At 35.2% G+C, this 21,855-nt stretch overlaps 1 pseudogene; it reads right to left on the bottom strand.

Moving 5' to 3' along the window:
• Positions 1-5,015: 5,015 nt before the first annotated feature.
• Positions 5,016-9,649, bottom strand: LOC109171187 (annotated as a pseudogene).
• Between the last annotated feature and the right edge of the window lie 12,206 nt (positions 9,650-21,855).

The following is a 21,855-nucleotide window of genomic DNA, read 5'->3' as shown; positions in this document are numbered from 1 at the left end:
TATTTCACCCGTGCGGTGCACGGAATGAATTTGTTATAATATTTTAAGAATATTTGGATCGATATACAATTATATAAATTATAACATTGAATATTATATATTCATATAATACAATTGAAGAATTGAGTTCGATCGATTGTATTTTATGATATTATCATTGCTTGAATTTGAACAAATAATTACCCAATTAATAGCTAATGTGTATATGTACGAATCCGGTGCTCAAACTTTAGAGAATTTATATATCATTGTTTAGGATTTGTATTAATTGGGAAAATTTGCTCGTTGTCTAGCAACTCAATTATAGAAATCATTTGCTATCCTAATTTATTTGTATGGAAGATATATTTTCTGTGTAGATATATATCGATTTTGTCATTTTCGCATAAAAAGAAAACATAATATCATTGGTTGGAATTACACATTATTGAAAGCATCTTTGTAGACGACATTGGTAGTAGCAACAGAATCTTGTCCATGTTTGTCTAGAGCTAACACCTTCAGGCCATCAGGATGGGTGACTCGAGAAAAAACTATGTACAATTGACAGTGATTAAAGACCGGTTTTTCAGCAATAACCCAACGTGAGTTACTGGTTGTCCCTGGCTTTTGTTGATAGTCATGACATTTTCGATCATAAATGCGTATTATTTATGCAGGAACTTGAAGGGCAATCTTGTATCAGAAGGAGTGAGAGACATTTAGTGGATAAGAACTTTGGTTCCTTCATTAGTCCCATTAACTATTCTTGCTTCGACAATGTGATCGGACAATCTTGTGACAAAGAAGCATGTAACGTTGCAAAGACCAATAGAGTGGTCTATATTCTCCAATAACATAACAGGTGCACCAACCTTTAATTCCAATGAATGATTAGGAAGTCCAGACAATCTCAAACTATTTACGAATTTAGGAGTGTGTACTTCTGATAGATTTTCACCATCTAATTCTGCCTTACACAAAGAGTCACAACTTAAATATGTTCGACCTTCTGCAGTATTCATGTCATACATGTACTGGCTGCGACAACTATTAGTCTAGTTACTTTCGGAATAACGGGAAGAATCTGTCTAAAATCGCCGCCCAAAACTACTGTATTTCCACCAAATATCTTTTCGTCACTACCCGGTATGGCGAACCCCAAAGATCCCTCATGGTTTTATCCAAAGCCTCAAAACAATGTTTGTGCGTTATCGCTGCTTCGTCCCATATTATCAATTTGCTCCTTATTATAAGCTTAGCAAGGTCACGATATATTGCCCAAAGAGAATGGTATAGCAAATCTGGAATGCGTCGTCCTGCCACCTTGCAAGAGCAAAGATGCTATTTCACTCGAAGCAACGTTGAGAACAGTATCACCGCGCCTCCTTATCTTTGAAAATAACGTTCTCCACACTAACATCTTGTCTGTTCCACCGTAACCATACACAAAGAACAATCCATCTCCATTAGAATCAATATCATTCAGCACAGAGTCGTAGACATTCTTTTTTTTTTTCGTCCGTCAATTATGTACCTTCATGCTCTATCTTCAACGATTCCTTGTCATACACCAACTCTTCAGCTATCAACATGTTTTCCATCAAACCCATGCTGCTTTTGTTTCGAATTGGCATTTCTGGAAAGTCCCTCAAGCTCTCCCCCCACCCCCTCCCCACCCCACAGAGATAGCAACTTCTCTAATTCCACCAGAGCGAACTGTTTCTTATTATCTGAATTCGATAACACCAACTCTTCATACACCAAAAAAGAAAAAAATCAACAAATTAGTTTATTTTGAAATAATGATAAGCAAATAACAAAGTCGATTAAATAGATTGGATGCCGATATATCTAGATTTTGCATGAGACGTCGACGCTAAAGTTGTGCATCCTCCGCAAGAAATTCCCAAACGGCATTCCACACCACCTCTGGCCTACTGATTAAACTTGAAGTGAGCACCGTAGCAAACAACCGTTGCAAAGCATAGGCGGATGCCAAGTAACTCGAGTTAGTAATGCCATCAATGTACTCCTTGTCATCATCTAATAATCCATATTCATAACATGCATCCCGAAACGATTTGTGAATGACACCCGCACAGTGTGAATAATATCCTCATGGTTAGAAGGTCCACATACCAGATTTAAAAGGCATCTTAAATAGTATAATTCTCCACACCCTGACAAAACATAGAACAATTGTCCTACGGAGAATTCTTTCTTCATTGGATGTCATTTCACGCAGATCTTGTCTCCAAACAAAAGGGGACTCTGCATAAGTCAATTATTCCTTTTTAATACATATTAGTTAGTTAATTATTAATAACAATTTTTTTCTTTTTAAATACATATTAATTAGTTAATTATTAATAAAAAATTTTGTTTTCAAAAAAAAAATAACAATTTTTTTTTTTATATTTCCAGTAAATTACTAATAACAATCTCAGTCAAGGGGTTCGTGTCATATATATTCTCAGTCAAATATTAATAACAGATTTCTTTTTCAATTTATATATACTATTGTGTAAGCGGTCTGGCCATTTCTTTTTTTTTTTTCATTTGAGTCAATTTGGGATCATTTTTAATTTTAAATTAAGTAATAATATTTATTTTTTTCCAATTGGCCTAATTCTCATGCCATCTTTATTCTCAACCAATTATTTTTTTTAATATGTATTAATTAGTTAATTATTAATAACATATTTTTATATATATTTCTAGTAAAATATTAATAATAGATACTTTTTTTCCAATTTACCTATACTATAGTTAATCCGTTTCCTTTTTGAAATAGTTAATTTGGGGATCTTGTTTAATTTTTAGTCAATTATTAATATTCATTTCTTTTTTTCAATTGGCCTAATTTCCGTGCCATTTATATTCTCAGACTATTATTCAGCCAGGTAGTTGAGTTTTAATGGAAGTTTGAAATTTAGTAAATTTAACGGAGAATTACAAAACTAATAATGGAGAATATAATTTTTAACGGGAAAAGAAATAATATAATATTGTTGAATAGAAATATGAATTTTAATATTGTTGTACTGTATTTTGAATGAGAATTTTAATTTAGAATTGTAATACATATAGGAAAGTAGGAAACAATATATTCTATTAGGAATTGTATTACACTATTTTATAATATTAGAATATGAAATAGTGATTTACAGCCTCCCAAATACTCTATCGGGTCTGGGTGTTGGGGGGCCCTTACAGGGTGTTTGGTTGGAGGGATTTTAAATTCCCTTCCCACTTAATTCCCACCTAATTCCAAAGGCCATTAAATTCCGTAGTTTGGTTGGAGGGAATTGCAATTCCATGGAATTGCAATTCCCCCATTTTCATGGAATTAAAATCCCATGTCCCCCCCTGGGATTTTAATTCCGAGGAAAAAAAAGATAGTGATGAGTCAAAATTATCATTTCCCTTTTTAACCTAAAATTAATGTCTAACAACAATAATGGACATTTTTAACTTTATACTACTTATTCCCTTTCAAGTCCCATGTATACCAAACATTGGAATTGAAATTCTCAGTAATTCTATTCTTGTCAACCAAACACTGGAATTTAAATTCCCACTTTATTCCCAGTAATTCAACTCCCATGGAATTACAATTCCTTTCCCACATAATTCACCTCCTCCAACCAAACGCCCTGTTAGGGTTGGGGAATCAACATTTTGGGAGAACAATATGAATTTTAATGTAGAATTGTAGTACGAATAGGAAAGTATGAAACAATATATTCTATTAGGAATTCTATTACACTATTTTACAATATTACGCAAATCATAATACTATAGGATTGTTTTAGGTGGGAAGTTAAAATGGTGGATTTTATTTTTATATATAGTATAGATATTCGTGTAATTATAATTATTAGCTTAATTACCATAATAATTATTAGATTTTATATAGTAATATTGATTTGGAGGTAGTTTGGGCAGGAAAGTGCAAAAGTAGTAGGATTTTGTTTTTATTAATAGTATGTATAGATTAGTAATTTTAATCTAGAATTGTATTACGAATATGAAAGTAGGAAAGAATATATTGTATAGGAATTGTATTACCATATTTTAATGTAGAATTATAGTACGAATAGAAATTATATTACCATATTTTACAATATTACGCAAACCTTAATTAATAGTATAGGAGTGTTTTGGGCGAGAAATTAAAATGGACGATTTTGTTTATATATATATATATATATATATATATATATATATATATATATATATATATATATATATATATATATATATATATATATGATAAATAGAATAAATATGTGGATGGTAGGAAAAAAAAAACAAAAAACTAAAAACAAAAAGACCATGCTGATTTTCGATATGGGCGATGGCACATTCGAGGTTAAGGCCACCGCCGCACGTCACGCATTGGGGCGGTGAGATTGAGCAGCAAAGGGAACGAAAACCAGCTCGGCATTATAAGCCATCACGACTGGAAATCATCATATTTCCAACCACCCAAAAGTGGTCGGAAATGGCCTTAATCCGGTCGGTAACACCTTTTTCGACCATTTGGGTGGTTCGGAAAAGGCTTGTCCCTAATTCCAACCACTGTCTTAGGAATCTAATGAATATAAAGAATATTTTGAAGAAAAGAAAAAAAAAACATAAAAGAATTAGTTATTAATAATCTATACTTCTATACTATTATTATTCCCGCTCAAATACTTAATAAGGAAAATGGAAAAGAATCTGTAATTCGAGAAGCCATAGGACTTTGCAAATAAATAAAGAATTTATTAAATAAATGGAAAATAATCCATTATTAATAATTTATATTAAAATTACTGGCCGTTATTTTACTATTAATATAATTAATCAATACTATTATAACGGCGTATGAGTATTCCATTTTATGGAGAAAATGTCAAAATACCTGAGCTTTTATGCGTATTCGATTCATTGACATAGATATAAGTACCCTTACCTAAGTAAAATAAAGGGAAAAAGGAGACTAGCTAGTCAAGTGTAACTACTACTTTAATCAATTAATCTAAACTCTAAAGATTGAACATGACTTTGATAGCATTGCCACCACGAGCACTGGTTTAAATGCCTCTTCAACCTCCTTCTATGTGAACCCAAACCTGCGTGTGATCAGTGGCTTCACGTCAATATTCCCACTCTTCAAAAACTCTATGCACGGTGGCCATGTATTCTTGTACCTGAATATCCCCACTATATCCACCTCCCTACACAACAACACAACCATCATCTTTAACCTTTAAGAAACAACCATCATCTTTAACCTTTAACAAAATACAATCGAGATTCTATTAATAATACAATTAGATAATTAATTAAAAATTACCTTGCTGCTACAGGAGTGAGGGGGACTGTCATTTCGCAGTGGCCCATACCGACGAGGCAAACCTTGTCGCCGGAGCGGGTTGCGCGAAGGGCGGTGGACATTGTCTTATTAAAACCAGCGCAGTCCAAGCTGACGTCAATTCCGACTCCCATGGCGGCCTTGATGTTTTCCACCTCAGATTCCACATCTTCCATCTTGTGTGAAACCTTGATAATCACATCTGCTCCGAATTTCTTAGCGAACGCCAACCGCTGATCGTCGACATCCACAACAGCAACTCTCGGAGCTCCGAAGGCCCGAGCGGAGAGCATGGAGACGAGGCCAATAGGGCCGGCTCCGAGCACCAGAACATTGGTCTCCGGCCCGATGTTCGCCCGGCGATAAGCGTACACGCCCACGCTCAACGGCTCGCACATTGCGCCTTCCTCCAAGCTCACGTCTGAAGCACAGATCCGTCGGATGCACGATCTGATTAGCGAGAGAGCCGTGGATCGGCGGCGTGGCGAAGAACTTCATCTCGTCGCACAGATTTTAACTGCCTTCCTTGCAATGGCTGCACCGCCAACAGCTAACGCCGGGCTCCAACGCCAGGCGGTCGCTGGCGACCAGACTCTACACCTCGCTCCCGACTTCTTCAATGATTCCTGCGCATTCGTGGCGGATCACCATTGGTTCTTTCACAATGTAATCTCCACACCTCTCATGCTGAATATATAATAATCAAGTTCTATATCAATTAACTGAAAATTAAAATAAAACCCTAAAAACCATAAACAAATTAAAACGTAACGATGATCACCTTGAGGTGGTGAACATCACTCCCACAGATACCAATTGCTTTCATACTCACTCTAACATCATGAGGACCTATCACACAACAACATGCAAATTAAATACACCATACGATTAACATTATATATATATATATATATAATATATATATATATATATATATATATATATATATATATATATATATATATATATATATATATATATATATATATATATATATATATATATATATATATATTATATATATATATATATATATGTTAGGAATAATGCGGAAGCGAAGAATCAAAAATTGAGAATTATAGAAGTTAAATAATAGGGAAAATATATAAATGAAGAAAATTATATAAAATGACAAATAAATAATTAACAAAAGGAAAAAAAAAAAAAATATATATATATATATATATATATATATATATATATATATATATATATATATATATATATATATATATATATATATATGCTACGTGAGAGACAAAGAAAGAAGAAGAATGAATTTAATATATTGAATTGATGTGTGTTTGAAAAGTGCTATTTATACATTGAATAAGAGAAAATAGCGCATGAAAAATGGGAAAATGGGAGAACATGTGTTGATTGTGCGGTAGTGAATCTGGAGTGCAACCATGCGACGTGGGATGTCGAAAGATTAATTCTTCATGGATTTTGAGCCACACATTTATGTCCTAACAATCTCCACCTTGGATCAAATCCACAGTGGGAATTAACAACTGAAAACGTCCGACTAAACTCAAGCACTACTTGAACTTAGCAACAGGAAGAGCCTCGGAATAGCTGGATAGAGCACCATCAACCTCCTGTGTGACTGAAAGAGCATAAGCAACCAAATTGGCTTTATAATCACTAGCATACCTAGCATGTGTTTTAATTGTCCTCCTAGGACGATCCATAGCAATGGAATACTCTCAATGTGGCTCGACGAGAGGTGCGGTGCTAGTAGATGCATCAGACATCGATGAGGATATCGCAACTAAACCTGTCACAGTACTGCCATGCAAGACGTACAAGCTTACAGAATGAGAAGCTTTCATGAGAACAAGAGAGTCTTTTATGACCTTCAGAACTCCACCTTTAGCTATGTACTTGCACCCCAGAGATTCCAAGGTGCCCAAGGATATCAGATTGCGTTTCAAATCAGGAACATACCGAACATTGGCAAGAGTCCTGACAACGTTATCATGAGTTTTAATATAAACACTTCCAATTCCACTAACCTTGCATTGGGTATCATTACCCAACAAGACAACTCCATCATCAACCGGTTCCAGAGAAATGAACCAATCTTTGTGGGGACACATGTGGAATGTACAACCAGAGTCCAAAATCCACTCGGTTTCACTCTGTTTCTCACCGGAGCTAACAGATAACAACACATCACCATCTGTATCACTTTCAACAACACTAGCTTCAGCGGACTTCTTTTCTCTCTCTTGCTTGTTTTTCAGCTTGAAGCATTCAGTCACATCATGACCATGCTTCTTGCAGTACTTACAGGATTTGTTGGACTTGGATCTAGTTTTTTTATTGCTACTCTCTGTTTCAAGTGAATGACCCCTTACAGTCAAGCCTTCACCTTTGTCCTCAGACTTAATTTCAAAGTCAAACTTTTCTTTGGACAATAGGTTTGACATAACATTGTCGAAACTAAGGGTATCACTACTATTACCATAAAGCATAATTTCTTTGAAATGCTTGTATGATTTAGGGAGAGATACAAGCAATAAAACAGCACGATCCTCATCTTCAATTATGACATCAATATTTTCCAAGTCTAATAAAACAGAATTGAATTCATCCAAGTGAGATTTAATAGAAGTACCTTCCGTCATACGGATTGTGTACAGACGCTCCTTCAAACGCAGCGTGTTCGCCAGAGTTTTGGTCATGTAAAGCGTATCCAGCTTGGACCATAAATCTGACGCAGTCGTCTCACTTACTACCTCACGTAGAACTTCTTTAGACATGCACAAAAGAATGGTTGAACGTGCCTTGTCATCCAAATCTTCCCAATTTTCATCTGTCATTGTAGCCGGTTTCTTCTTCTTCCCAGCTAGCGCTTTCTTCAAACCGTTCTGGGTTAGAACGGCTTCCATCTGAACCTTCCAGATAGAAAAGCTAATTTTCCCGTCGAACTTCTCGATATCAAACTTGGTAACAGTCGACATCTTTGAAAATAACTCTCAATTAAACCGCTCTGATACCACTTGTTAGGAATATAGCGGAATAATGCGAAAGCGAAGAATCGAAAATTGAGAATTATAGAAGTTAAATAATAGGAAAAATATATAAATGAGGAAAATTATATAAAATGACAAATAAATAATTAACAAAAGGGAAAATATAAATATAAATATATATATATATATATATATATATATATATATATATATATATATATATATATATATATATATATATATATATATATATATATATATATATATATGCTACGTGAGGGACAAAGAAAGAAGAAGAATGAATTTAATATATTGAATTGATGTGTGTTTGAAAACAAAGGAACTAATGCTATTTATACATTGAATAAGAGAAAATAGCGCATGAAAAATGGGAAAATGGGAGAACATGTGTTGATTGTGCGGCAGTGAATCTGGAGTGCAACCATGCGAGGTGGGATGTCGGAAGATTAATTCTTCATGGATTTTGAGCCACACATTTATGTCCTAACAATCTTAACTATAATATAGCCATATGATTTTGTGAGCAATTATTGTAACAATAATTGCTCACCATATGGTTATATTATAGTTAAGATTTATTTATTTATTTATTACATGGTGCATAAAAATTCAAATTCACCTTAATTCATTTTCATCTCTCTTGCCTCATCCAATCCATCCAAAAACTCACAAATAAACTTCAATTGAGATTATTCTAATGTGGTCAATCTTAAAAATTTAATACATAGTATTTAATATTATAAACTTTCAAGAACTTAGTAAACTGCAATAGTAATTGAATTACAATTTTCAGAGTTACCACGGATCAAAATTTTTAGACCTTTGAGATTTCTAACAATTTTCAGAGTCACCACGGATAAAAAAAAATTAGACCTAAAAATTTCTAGAAATTTCAAAGGTCTAAAAATTTTGATCCGTGGTGACTCTGAAAATTGTAATTCAATTACTATTGTAGTTTACTAAGCTCAATTCTTAAAAATTTGTAATATTAAATACTATGTACTAAATTTTTAATATAATTAAAGATTTGTAGTAATCACCCACCTTAAATACCAATTCTTATTTTAATTTTAAATATATTTATGTTTTAATTTTATCATAGCAACTCACACATAATTATTAAATAACAAAATTTTTATATATGAATAAACCTCATATATGGTATATTTTTATAACATATTTTCCGTGCATCGCATGGGACAAATACTAGTATATTATATACCAAGAGGAGGGAGGTTGAAGGGCTGAATCTTGAGGTTGCCAACGCCGAGAAGCCAAGCAGCCATGTTGTTTTCTGTGGGTACTCCATTAGCCCTTTCCCATTCTCACCAAATTGATTGCTTAATTTCTCACTGAGATTTAATTTGAGGGAGAAGAAGATTGAAGTAGTGACGGTGTGAAGAGCGCAGCGAAGAGAGGGGTATTTATACTTTATAGGGTGATATGTCAGAATTAATTAATAGATAAAGGTATTTCAGTCCTTTCAAAATTATCCTTCTGATCTGTTGATAATTTGCCGGGATAAACGATTTCTTGTTTGAATTAAGTCAGGAACTAACTATTCGATCTAAGTAAGATAAATAGATAATATACCAAAAAGGAAAAATCTTATCCAAATATGGCTAAGGCTATCATTATCCATGCAATACTTTCATACCTGAGTTCTACTTCCAAACATCAAATTAGTAATTCTTTTATTATTTTTTCTACATCATGTAATTTCAATGCATTTTTAAAAGTGAATCCATATTTCGCAGCATATTAAAAAAATATTATTATTCATCAATATTATTATTATTTAAATTATTTAAAAAATAACAAAGACTCTCTCTTCACTCATTGACATTGTATTGGTCTTCTTGATTTATCCCGATCAACTTTATTGTGATCTTTTACCATTTAACATAACAAGTCGGAGTTTCATCTAATGTCAATCATCAATCATCAATAATAAAAAAATAAAATAATCCAAGTGTATTTAATTCTGAAAATTATAAGTGGATTACATTGCGATATAATCAATAGTATTCAAAAATAATATCTATATATACTCAGGACATTTTAGTAATATCAAACTTTTGACAAAAACGTCATTTAGAATTATAAATATATTTGGGGTAAGAATTATAAATATATTACTATACAGATATTACTAATTTCTGAAATTAATATCCGAACTTAATGTACAGTAATATTATTATTCCTTTTATTATTATACTAATATATACTAATTAAAGAATAATGATTTAATTGTAATTAGGTTAATAATAGTGTCATTTAGAATTATAAACATATTACTATACAGATATTACTAATTTCTGAAATTAGCATCCGAACTTAGTGTAGTGTAATATTATTATTTCTTTTTTATTATTACAGTATTTTCACCCGTGCGATGCACGAAATGAAATTGTTGTAATATATTAAGAATATTTAAATCGATAAAGAGTTAATTTCATCAGAGGTCGCTTATCTTTCCTGACAATTCTAAATTTAATCCTAGACTATAGTTATTAATTATTACGATTTATTCTATGTTATAATTCTTACGTTAATATTCTTACTATTATTATTAACACTTAATTACTTTTAAATATTATTTTTACCACTTATATTATTATTATTATTATTATTATTATTATTATTATTATTATTATTATTATTATTATTATTATTATTATTATTATTATTATTAGTTTCTTTTCAAGTTTTGTTAGTATATAATGGTCGTGAGTCACACAATAATAATATAACCATAATTAAATATTCTTGTATTGTATTCCGTGAGTCACAATAATAATATAACAATAATTAAATATTCTTCAATTCTAATATTCTTCTAGGATTTCTATTATCATCATTAATTATTCCCTAATTTACCATAATTAAATAATTTGACCAATTATAAAGAGAGATTATTAAATAATACACGGGACAATTTTTTAATTAAAAATTTTAAAAATTGATTAATAAAACATAAGGTTCTCATAGTTTTTTCTTAGAAAGAAACTATTTAATAAAGCATTTTGGGCGGCGAGATTGAGTGGCAAAGGGAACGAAAACCAGCCCGGCGTGATTAGCAATTTAGCTCTGGGTTACTTTCGACTTCCATGATGTGCACCCCCAGTACAGGTTTCCTGACTGCCACCTTGATTTGTTGCATGGCTTCAAACTGTATGGGTTTGTGGGTGAGAAAGCGGCCAACAAGAACCCATACCGCCCCGCCACTACTAGAAATTATGGAATTTCCGATCACCTGAAAGTGATCTTAAATCAAGTTGAAAGCCTTGTTTTGATCACTTTTGGTATTCGAAAAAATCTTTATAGCTATTTCCGACCACTTTTTGCTTTCGACTTGATTTAAGATTACTTTCAAGTGGTCGGAAATTTCATAATTTCCAGTAGTGTGCAGGGACGGAGGCAAATGCATGCCTAGGAGAGCCTTGGCCCCCCTCCCCCACCCCAATTTTTTTTAATATTATATATGTATTAAAAATATAGAATTTTAATCTTAAATTTCATCTAAAGTTAATCTTAAGTTATAAATTTCATCTTCTCAACTTTTCCATTCTCTCCCATTTCAAATTATGTCTTCCCTATATTGTTACTCACATTCAAATTAAACCTCATTTAACCTACTTACTAGTTTCTTTCTCTAGAACCATACATATATGCGGCATTTATAACAAGATAATTTGTCATTAATAAAATCTATGCATGTTTTTCAAGTTAATTTTTATTTTTATTTTTATTTTTTGTTTTTGTTTCTAACTATGAGCATCTAGCCATTAATGTGCAATCCAACTATTAGCTTAGATTTTTAGTTGAGATGGAGCACATGCTTCAATTCTAACTACTTGTTAATTTGGTTCATTTTTGTTTCATATTCTATTGTTTATCTTAAATAGTCGTTTTGTTTGATTCTAAATAATGGATATCAAGGTGCATTTGTTTGGTTAATTATGTAAAATTGTGGTTATGTGATAAATTTTGTATTTAATTAATTTAAAATGCATAATAATGTAACAATTGTGTTGTATATGTATTTGAGAAAACAATTGTTATTATGTTATGTTGTGAAGAGGATTTTTGAAGAAATAATCAATAGTCTTTTAAAACATGCGTGAATGTTTTCATTCTTTCAACCGTACAAAGCAATGTGCATTAAAAAGCATATTGCAAAATAATTTAATATAGATTCAATTATAAATGATTTATTCTAAACTTTATTAAATTTGTAATGTAACGATTATTTTGAGATATGTTAGCGGGTTATCAATGTATTTGATTTAGTACTTCAACGGTTGGCCCCCGCACTATTCAATCCTGACTACGTCCCTGCGCCCCCGCCTCTCCGTTGTGCGAACTGGTCTCCGACTGGCTTGGTTCAGGGGTACAAAACGAGATACCGAAGGCGAAGCTAGTGGTGGTGGAAGTGGTTGAGGTGTTGGATGAGATCCGTTACGTTAATGAGCGAGGCACCGCAGAAACTGCTAATTTCATAGCGAAAAAAGCAGTTGGGACGCAGTACAAGGCAATGTCAGACTCTGAGAAAGCTCCATATGTGGCAAAGGCATCCATCACAACTGAAGTCTGAGTGCGGGAATGCTACAGTCATTCTCACGTTTTTCACTGGGATCTTTGTTCAGAAAGGTCACTCACGTTTTTCGGATTACCATTCTAACAATGACTGCCATGTTAGTTATACTTTTAATACCTATCTAAACAAGTCAATAAAAAAACATCTCCACATTAATAATTTAAAACATGTAACTTGAAGGAAACCTATAAAAAAATTTAGAAGAAAAACATTTTTTTTGAAAGGTAAATGCTGTTATAATTAATTAACCAAAGCCGAAACAAACGCAGGATGGACATCCTCCCACATCATAGTGTTTGCCTGAGATAAGGCTGCCTGAGCTAACGAATGAGCTAAAACATTTGACGTACGAGGAATGTAAATAACAGAACAAGAATATAAAAGACTCATCAAGTTCGCACATGCTGAAACAGCTACACCAATAAGAGCGAAACTCCGCCACTGAAGTAGAAAGGGCGTGACATAGATTCAAGCAATCCGTCCGAAGCACCACCTTCATAACCCCCCGTTCCCGTAACTACGATAGGGCTTCCTTACAGGCATATGCCTCCGCCATAAAAGGTCCGTGACATGGTGGTAGTGGCCCATTCTTTGCCGCAATAAACCCGCCACCTGCATGCTCAAGAACAAGGCCATATGCGCCGTTCCCATCCGCCGAAGCCAAAGCCGCGTCAAAGGAACAAAACAGCTAGCCTGCGGACTTCCCAGCTGGGGGCTGATGGCGCGGACGCCTCCTGCTGCCGAGACCGTGTACCCGCAACCGCGCACCATGCTTCAAGTGCTGCCATATATAGCCATTGCATGCACACGGCGAGGCAGACCCACCCTATGCTCCCATACCGCAGAATTACGTTGCAACCAAATGTGGTACATGATGGCCACCATAGTAGTAAAGTGTTTCTCATCAACACTCCGTAGCAACAACTCAAGCCATACACCAAAATCATCTCCCATCGTACACTGCACCATTAAACCCGAAATATTCCATAAACATTTAGAATAATCACATTGAACCAAGGCATGCAAAATATTTTCAGGATGTAGACCACACAAAGGACATGCTAAAGGTACATCTACCCTCCTATTATATAAGTTCGTGGTGGTGGGAAGTACTCCCGGCCCCTCACCGCTCTCCACAAGAAAGTTTTCCACTTCGGGGGTGCCTTCAGGTTCCAAATTTTGTTCCAGGATGAGAAGCCATTCGGGGGTATAGTTATGGTTCCCATTAAATCACGGTAAGTGCCCCTGACGGTATAAATCCCCTTAGGGTCCCCATGCCAATACCACAAATCATCATAGGCTGGGCTAATAGGTATTTTAGTAATACGCTCAACTTCAGTAGGCATAAAAAGCTCATTCAGCAGAGGGACATCCCATGTTGAGGATGTTGGGTCTATCAACCCAGAAAAACATTTTTTTATTTGTGCATCAGAACAACACTTATGAAAGGTGGGTGCGGCATAAAGAATCGGTTTTTAGTTCATGGTGCTAAATGAAGGAACTTAAGCCTACAAATTCATAATTTTCACATTTTCTACCTATTGGATCGCAAAATATTAGTATAATTACCTAATAATCATTATGGTAATTAAAGAATTAATCGCACAAATATTAATAATTTAATACTAGTTTTACACGCGCATTGCGCGAATAAGTTAATGACCAATGTTTATAATTAAATAAATATTTGAAAGTATATCAATACAAGATTATATATGATAAGAAGTTCATACATAAGTAATTTAATGTCGAATTTGTTTATTTAAATATGAACTCATAGTATATGAATACAATGTAATATAGGAAATTCATTATAATTGTTACTAAACTTTTTTTAAATAGTAACTAAGTATTTTTGTTGCAAAAGGTTCTAACATATTTAATGAATGCACATATATACAAGATCAATGAATGAATTAATGGTACCAGTCCTTTAGGTGTTTTGTTCAGTGTTCATTTAGTTCAATCGCTTTTTTTAAATAGTAATCAAGTATTTTTGTTGCAAAGTGTTCTAATATATTTAATGAATGCACATATATACAAGATCAATGAATGAATCAATGGTACCAGTTGTTAGGAATAAAGTGTAAAGTTTTGATGAACCAAATGTATTTTGAAAATGAGAAGAAAGAAGAAAATAAAAAAGCTGATATTATTCTTTGCCTGGAGTCGATGGGTGGTTCACGTTGATATTATACTGTTCACGCGTGTGTTCCAGTTTAGAAAACAACTTTTGGCGTGTTCCTGATTTCCCTACAAAATAGAGAATAATTCTCTATTTTGGAAATGAAAAAAGAAAATGATAAACACCTCCACTGTTTTCTATTTTCAATTCTCGGAAATTTCCTGTTAGTAAACGTCCCCTTAGTATTTTTCATTTTATTTTTGCTTGAGTCAGCTCTGGGTCCGTATGAGTATGGTGCACCCATGGAATGAAAGGTACGTGAATTGCTAAACCTCATGGTTAAGCGGGATTATGGTTTAAGATATTTATGTTGCACATAAGTTACCAAATGTTAATCTAGAATAGTTGGAAGAAGACTTAGTGAAAGAGTATGTCAAGTGATCCCAGGTTTGAATTCTATTATGAATAAATATTTTTAAGCCTGTGACGAGCCAAGGGTGATCACTAAGCAAGAGAAATTTGTGACGAGGTACTGACGAGGCAAGGACGCAAGGTGATAACTAAGCAAGAGAAATTTGTGACGAGGTACTGACGACGCAAGGGATAACTAAGCAAGAGAAATTTGTGACGAGGTACTGACGAATGACTAACTAAGCAAGAGAAATTCTTGACGAAGTAATGACATGTTTGGTTTATGGAATAGGTCAGGAATGGAATAACATTCCTTGGAATAGACCTATTCCATCGTTTGGTTGGATCATTTTGCCATGAGAATAGCATGCCTAGGAATGAGCTATTACCTTCGCAAGGGGAATAGCCATTCGTAGGGGGGGCCTTGGTATTAGCTATTCCCATGCCCATGGGAATAGCTTTTATATCACAAATACCAAAAATACCCTTTGCACATTATATAATATTTATATTTATTTAATAAATATAGTGTATTATATAAATGTATATATTTAATTAATTATAATTTTTATCCATCAATATATATATATATATATATATATATATATATATATATATATATATATGTAAAAAAATTAACTGTATAAGACTCCTTAATTATGGAGCCTTGGCTCCTAAATTAAGTAGTCTGCTCATCTGCATGCCTAGCGGATGGGCTTTGCAAGCTTGCCTAGCGGATGAGCATTGCAATTGAAATTATGGAGCCTTGAGGCTCCTTTTATAGGAGCCTCAACACTCCATTCCTTACTTCTTCAACCGATGTGGGATAAGTGAGAAAATAAATATAAAAATAAATATGTATTTGTATAATAATAATAATAATAATAATAATAATAATAATAATAATAATAATAATAATAATAATTATTATTATTATTATTATTATTATTATTGTTGTTGTTGTTGTTGTTGTTGTTATTCTCTCTCTCACTCACACACATGCTTATACATGTATATAAATACAAATACAAATATAAATATAAATAAATAATATATATATATATATATATATATATATATATATATATATATATATATATATATATATATATATATATATATATATATAACATTCAGTATATCATAATCATATTCATTATTATTATTATTATTATTATTATTATTATTATTATGCAAAGAAGACAAATCTGTCAGATGTGACCGAAGAGATGACTCGTCTGGAACTTCACGTGCCCTATCGCTTTCTCTAAATTGTTGTGTACTGTATTCTCGTGACTTGGAACTTTCTTTTTCTCTTCCTTATGATCTAATAAAAATGTTATATTTTCGTACTTAGAATGAATGCAATTCATGACTATGTTTAACTTTGTCTGTTTCTTGTCTTAGGTCACACGAAAACTCATCACTCAAATTTAATCTGGTCAAAAGGGGGCCATAAGTTATTATGAGTTATCTGACTATTAAGTTCATTGAAGTTGGAACAATGCTTAATAAAGAGTCGCTTTAACAGTCAAAGTCTTGCTTGGAATTGATAACTCCTTGAATATATTTATGAGCATTAATTGCTACGTTGAAAAATATGTGTAACAGACACATGAACTTTATGGATCTCTTACTATAAAAGGAGATGAATTATTCTCATCATCTCCATCGTTCTTTTCCTCACCATGGCTCCAAAGAAACCTTTCACTAGAGGTGACTCTCACAAACTAAGAGAGGGTGCTAGACGTATCAGGGAGGAACAGGGTGACCTTTATCCTGGTAACAGTCCACAAGCACTAGTGGAAATTCTCTCTGATTCCGACTCATCTCTTTAATATGATGAGATGGCTGGTTTTATTGTTGAAAGTGAAGAAAGGCTTTCAGAAGATCCTACTCAAGCCATCCCTGAGGATCCCAACAAGTTTCATGATCGAGATTATATGGCTTTTCTGAAACAAGAGCGTGAGAAGGAGGCATATGACAATGAGGAAGAACCTGAGTCCTCGTCCGGATCCAACTACCCACGTACCGGAAAATGGTACAAGCAAATGTGGGGAAATCTGAAAAAGGCGAAAGATGAGTCGTCTGGAGTCAAGAAGAACGAGAGAAAGAAGAATTGATCCCTTGGACTCTGTATCTTATCTTATGTATTATCTTCTCTCGGCTTTATGAATAATAAAACTTTGTTGGCTCTGTTTTTCTTTAAAATTATTAAACGAGACTTTACTTGTCTCAGTTGTCCTATGCTTAAAATCTCGAATCAAGGACAACCTTCTTGGAAATGAATATATTCCCTAAGGCGTGCCTTGGTCAAGTCATTCGGACACATCTTTTGAGAGATCCAACTCTCTATTTAATGGACCTTCTCACGTAACAATGGAATCACTCTACACATTCTTCAAGCTCATGGATAAAGGGAAGGAAATGGCCCTCACATCCGAGAGCTTATCTGTGCCTGAAAAAATGTCTCACCCTGATCTCGGAAACTCAGTTGAGAAAGGTTCACCCTCTGGGAAGAAACCAGACATCTCAGAGTTCTACTCTCTTGTTCAACTCACACCACTTCTGAAACACAAAGAAAGGTATCGTGCATTGTACGCTTTTGCTAAAGCCAAAGTCTTGGCTGAACTGGATGACATGGAGAGACGAGGTCTCTCTAGAGAAACATTGGGAGCAGATCACGAGACACTCATCGCTGAAGTGTTTGCTCATGAGATCCGAAAGAAGGTGTACTTTGAGTATGCACGAAAGAAGAAGGGTAGCAATGAGTAAAAGGAAATCTTGCCCACTAATGTACGAGAGATCGTAATTGTTTATGTCACGTTTTGTTCTGTGTAATAATTCTCTCGGGAAGAGCGTCTTTGTGGTTGTAAAAAGGATTTGTTTGACTTTATTTGTCTCACAAATCTTATGTTATGAAAATCTTATCTATCTTCGGGTTTGGAATCAGGCCTAAAATGCTTCATTTTTCAGCTTTTAATCCCAACCGCTTAGATGGATCTTAATGGGATCATGTGGCCGAGAAAAATGGTCCACTATCCCACTCTGTCTGACACAGGACGTGACGTGCATTTAATGCACCCATAAGCACTCAAGTGCTTTTCTCTCTCCTCATTAAATGGTGGAATGATCGTTTTTGATCTGCACACAATCTTATCACTCCCCCACGATGATCAGTTACCATATTGGAGAAGAGGAACCGGTAGTACTTTTGAAATTCAAATAATCCATCTCTAAATGGGTTACCCATAACCGGTTACCCGGAGTCCTATAAAACCCTACTTAAACCTTTCTCTCATTTTACCTTACCTTTTTCACACAGTCTCTACTCTCATCCTCCATACTTCTCTATCTCTCAAATCCTTAACAATGGCGGAACATTTACAAGCTTCACCCACTGATAAAGAACCAGAAACACCATCCATCCTGGAGATCCCAAGCTTTCCAACTGAAAACTTGAGGTTCATCGAGTCCAGAGTACCGTTTATCGTCGGAGGTAGCATGTGGGATGCGCATGGCTTTCTTGAGTACATATTGGACAGAAGATTTGGCGAAAACATCATTCGACTCCTCACAGAAACAGTGTTGTATAATTTCATCACACATCTTTACACTATATGGCACCCCATTGACGTAACTCAGTTCTATATGAATGCTTCCATATCTTCTGATTATCTGACCATTACTTCCAGAGTCAATAATCATCATGTGGTCCTTACCTCGGAAGACGTTCGATCTACATACGGGTTTCCACAGAGAGATGAAACTTACAAGTCTGATATTATCTACTATCATCTCGATCCAGAGGAGTTCTATGATTCTATCAAGAATAATCAAGCCCCCTCCAAGGCAGAAATCACATGGCCGTTAAAGAAGAAGTGGTTCCAGCTAGATTATGAGTTCACTGTTGACATTTTCAACAAAATTGTTGATCACAAGACCTCGGGCACTGATGACGTGACGAAGGAGAAATTAAAAATGCTGCATGCATTTCTGAATGAACTCAAGGTTGACTGGTCCAACATCATCTTCAACAATCTCGCCCACACCATCACCTATCACAGGAAGAGTCCAGGAGATATTGCAAAGAAGTTAGGGTATGGTTTTGTGATAAGTCATCTTCTTGTCACCAAAGGAGTCTTAATGCGCCCAGGAATCCGACCAAGACCGAAAGCGTGCCATATGAAGCAGAAACCATCAGGGTATGACAAGCAGAAGGCATTCGAGTTAGGGATTCCTATTGAGCAGGTTAAAACCAAGAGGAAGTCGAGAACTCCTAGGGTTTCAGAGGATGATCAACCCAAGCCGAAACGACAAAAGCGAGAAAAACACTCCTCTCGGAGTAAGGCAAAGAAGGCAGAAGCTACTCCACCTGTTCCATTTCCTCCAAAATCTCCTCAAGAGAAGAAAGATCCTACTCCACCGCCAGAAACAATCGTTGTAAAAGATTCATCCGAAGAAGACAATCTGATACTCTCTAGAATCATAAAAAAGGGTCACTTTCGGTCTCTTGTCAAGCCTAAGCCTTCCCCGAAGGAACTTTCTACACCGAAAGTAGCAGACACGAGAGAAGCACCTCCACAGGGGGAAGAAGTTCTCAACGAAGCTCTTTCTGAGGGGGAAGCTCAACCGAAAGTTGTTCTTCCTGAAACTCTCTATGCTGATCAAGATCCAAAAACCGATCTCGCTTCGTCTCAAGTCCTACATCCACAAGAACCTACTTTGGCAGAGCAACTTCTTCGTGAGTTGACACAAGAACCTGCTGATGTAGAAATGGAGGCCAGTCGCTTAAGTCTTCCACAAGAACCTGGTTCGCCAGAAAAGTCGAGAGGATCGACTGCTGAATTGGTTGATGAGATATCTCTGCCACAAGAACCTACCAATGCAGAGCAGGTTAATCTGACACAAGAACCTGCGTTGGTAGAAGAGACAGCTGTTGTACCGGTCGCAACTCCCGTTATCCCGAATCTCTCTGTTCCAACTCCCAAAGCACCAACACCAGATCAGATTCTCCGAGCATCCATTGAAAGCGATTATCAACGAGTTCTGCAGTGGCAAAAGTGGCGCACTGCTCCTCTAAGAACTTTTCTTGAAACCTTTGAAGCTATGCAAGACGAGGAAGACTTTGCACTGAAATGGGTTGGCACGGAAGATGTTTACAAAGCTCTGCGTCTTGAAGAAATCAATCGAGTATTCTCCTACAAGATGACAAATCGCACTCTCGGGAGAGACAAAGCTCCAATCTGAATTGAACTTAACAAACCACCATTGGATCCAGCCGTGGAAGAAGAAATGAAGCAACTTCTATATGCCATGTTGCTATCAAAGATCAAGACCACGTTAGAAAAGGAACACCAGAATGATCCAAACTGCAATGTTAGTGGCACGAAAGATGAGCTTGGCCGAGAAATTGAAGAAGACGAAAGTGATGAGAATGAAGAAGAATATGAAGATGATAATGATGATGATGTTGACGATGCCGATGACGAGCATGATGACAACGATGATGACAATGATGATCAGTTGGGTAATACAGATGTTCAGGAAGCAGATCCCGAAGATAGTGATCCAATTTTGATTGGTCCTGATTATGATACCTTTCCTCAAAGATCTCCCCTGAGAAAACTACCCTCTGACAGTGATGACCCGAAAGAAGTCGAAGATTTGTCTCATGCCATAGTTCCACATGTCCAACCCATGGACGAGACTCCGATCAAGCAAGAGAAAGAAATTGTGCGTGAGGGCAAACTGGAAGCCTCACCAATTCTTCTCAGCTCGGCAAGTGGTGGCAAAAGGGAAGCACCACATCAAAATGAACAAATGGACACAACACCAACAAACATTGAAGAAGAGTCTACTGCAGAGTCCCCACGGACTATCATGAACATCATGAGAGAAACTGTCCATTCAGCCGAAACCATTCATTTGCAATATCTTGCTTTACGGCAAAAGGACACGAAAGTTTTGGAGGATTTATGCAAGAAGGTAGATCTTCTGATGGCTGCCCAATCTCAACATCATCCCCCTCCTCAAGAACAACCTCAACCTTCTCAACAAGCTCAATCTGATCACAAGTTCCTTGAGCGAATTGCGAAGAGACTTCATGAACAGGACACCACCAGGAACAAAGTTGCATGGTAACAACACGAGCTCAAACACTCTCATTTCGGCCTTAAAGAGCGTGTCGACCTAGCATGTACCAAGATTGATACTTATCAAGACAATGCATACCAACTGGGAGAATATTCTCTTCAAATTCTCGGGTATGCCCAGGATATCTTGGTTGCAATCAATAAGGTTTCCTCTGTTCCTCCTACCACCTGTGCTGATGATGCCAAAAAGGGGGAAAAGAGAAATGACGACAAGGATA

The sequence above is a fragment of the Ipomoea nil genome, unplaced genomic scaffold, assembly GCF_001879475.1.
Source record: "Ipomoea nil cultivar Tokyo-kokei standard unplaced genomic scaffold, Asagao_1.1 scaffold3400, whole genome shotgun sequence".
In the NCBI taxonomy this organism is placed as follows: Eukaryota; Viridiplantae; Streptophyta; class Magnoliopsida; order Solanales; family Convolvulaceae; genus Ipomoea; species Ipomoea nil.
This window is presented reverse-complemented; position numbering and strand designations above follow the sequence as displayed.